The sequence below is a fragment of the Phacochoerus africanus genome, chromosome 6 (genome assembly GCF_016906955.1).
Source record: "Phacochoerus africanus isolate WHEZ1 chromosome 6, ROS_Pafr_v1, whole genome shotgun sequence".
In the NCBI taxonomy this organism is placed as follows: Eukaryota; Metazoa; Chordata; class Mammalia; order Artiodactyla; family Suidae; genus Phacochoerus; species Phacochoerus africanus.
The window spans coordinates 59,734,199-59,737,091 of NC_062549.1; positions in this window are offsets into that span (position 1 = coordinate 59,734,199).

The following is a 2,893-nucleotide window of genomic DNA, read 5'->3' on the forward strand; positions in this document are numbered from 1 at the left end:
TTAATTTACAAAATTTTCTCACGAGTCTGCAAGAGTTCACCCCATCAGGGGCTTTCGGAGGCCATTGAAATGTCTTAAGTTTTAATTAAGTTGGAGTTGTCAGAAGAAAGCTTTTTTGGCACAGAGTCAGGGTCATTAATTACTGCTATCTTTGTTTCTTTCTGTAAAGAGAACTCTGCTGACTTGTTGGGTTCCTTACCCAGCCTACATTTTCTACCCCGCAGTTCCCATTCACTTCCAAGTGGGACTTGAGTAAGCAGTTTACCAATTACTTCCATCACTTTTAGGTACAAAGCATTTACACAAATCTTAAGTCTTTTATTTTTTTTAAAAAGCATTTCTCATTAGTGGTTTAGAGAATAGTATTAATAAATTTATTTAGTAAGTTATCAAGCAGCTGGATTCTTGCACGGGATTTTTGCATTTAAATATAAATATCCTCACATTTTTCACATCATTATCTATTCAACACACCTATTCGTATTCTCACAGCCTGTGACTTGGCCTTTTAGGCAAGGCTAATCAATTTTAAAATTATTTAGTTCATCCAATACTACAGAACTCTAGCTGGAAACATCCGCTTTTGCTTGATATCTTTTCAATCAGGCCAATGTTTTTATTGTTTCTGGATGAAATCAGCTGTCACTATCACTGATAATATTTTATAGACGTAAAAGAGCAAAAGTTTTAGGTAATTTTTGGTATGCTTTATATACCCCTAAAGTAAATTTTTAGCTATTTGGACCAAGTGCCTAAACCACTATAAATCTTTTAGAACTGATTCTCTTATAAAAATTTTCAAAGTTCTAAATTGCTACACAGACCTGAATATGTATTATATGTATCTAGTTATGTATGTAAAAGTCAGGAAAATCACATTTCTTTTTTAAAAATCATGAATTTAAATTCTGATATTTGGGGAAGGTATACTATTTTGAGATAACTTGCTTTGAAATATTTCCTTTACAGGATATATTTTGGATGTGTCCCTTAGAAAGATTATACATAATTTTTCATTCTTCCATTTCACAGAAAAAAAGCAAAAGCAAAACAGTTTATTTAAGATTCAGAAATGAAGTTGAACAATTGTCTCAAAAATCAGGAAACACAGAAAAACTTGAATCAAGACAGATACAGTTCTATCTGCCAATACAGCTACAATTAGACCTTGAATTGAATAACATCTATTTTTAAGTCTGAATGAAATGGACAAGAGAAGATTTACAAACCTGGGCAAATTCAATTACCAGAATCACCTATTTCTTCCTGATGAACATATGATACCACTTCAAAATACTTTTTTCCAGTAATCTCATCGTCACCTGCCATCATTAACAATAACAAATGTATTACCACCAACTATGTACCATTTCAGACTCAGGGCCCTGAATGCCATAATAGCACTCGTCACTATAATGATTATGACTCATCATTATCTGATCATTCTCAGATGAGAAACTTCTGAGCCCAGAATTTGGACTAGACTCCAGGGTAGGGAAAGTCAAAACAACCAGTGCTTTCATTCATTCCGCTCCAAAAATGGGTCGCTTTGGAAGGAATAGGAAAATTCCTGGTTTGACTGAATAGTTGATGCTGTCATGTCTCACAGATAAAACTGTAATTTTTTTGCCATTATACTCTTGTACATATTAAGCCTGAAATGATGCATCTGAAAAAGAGGGGTGTAATTTTCCTCTAGTCCTCAATAAAAGTTCTAAATGTCATTTCTAATCCATAGCAAAAGATATAAATTTGGAAGTAGAGATGAAATAAATTAATCAAATGTAGCTAGTCAGTGTATTTTTTAAAAAGTTTTCTTAAAAAGTAGTGAAGTAATAGCCTTGCCTAGATTATTTCAAAGCCAAATATTAGAGTGAAATATCTTCCAGGGTCGAACAGTTACAGAATGTAAAGGCTCTATTCTCCCACCCTTAGTTTACCTGTCTCTCCTTACCCACCCCCAGGAGATGCTGAGTAGGAGGTCAATGGTTTTCTCTAAACCATTTGTCAAAATGCTAGAATTAAGCCAGCGCTTAAGAACTGAGTCAATGGAAACAAAGGTGTGCCTGCTATGTAAATCTTCAACTCAGAACTGAATCCAACTTGCCGAAAAGAAATATGTTATTTACAGGTTTAATAATTCCATAACATTTTAAATCATCTACGAAGTCTAAGAATCCCTTCATCCCACCCGCTAGTTTATCTGATATACCAGACTAGAGTATGAATCTAGCATTTCTGAATATGAATCTGTCCTATCTTGAAACTTCACCTGGATCATCTATGTGAATGTGAAATGCTTAAGTGGAGTTTGAGAAGCTTGTGGGATCCGCTTTTTAACGGTTTTAACTCCACCAACATTTGGTGTAGAATATTCCCACCAGGGAACAGTATTCCGTCAGGGAGCTCCTGCCTAAGAGAAACAAAGTGAACCAGTACAACATGATGAAGTAAGGTCTCTGGGGAGAAACAGGAGATTCCACAGGAGGAAATGAAAGGCACCTCTAGCAGGTATACCCACCATTAGCCTCATGGACAACAGGTGGAAATGCAGCAAAGGCAGATGGAACAGCATGCACCATGTCTAAGAGGTCAGAGAAAGTGTGGAGTATTTGATGCACATAAGGAAAAGGCGTGAGAGGTACATTTAGTTGAGAATGGGCAGTACTTTGAAGGGCAGGCTCAGAACTGAATGACTTGGGGAGTCATTGGAAGATATTAAGTGGGAATTAAACCTTCATGGTTCAGAAAGACCCCTGTGGCCACAATAGGCTACCTGGATTGAAAGAGCAATCTTATGGTTACCAAAGGGGACAGGTAGTAGGGAGAGGGATAGACTGGGGGTTTGGGACTGTCATATGCACAATTAGGTATATAGAATGATTGCCCAATG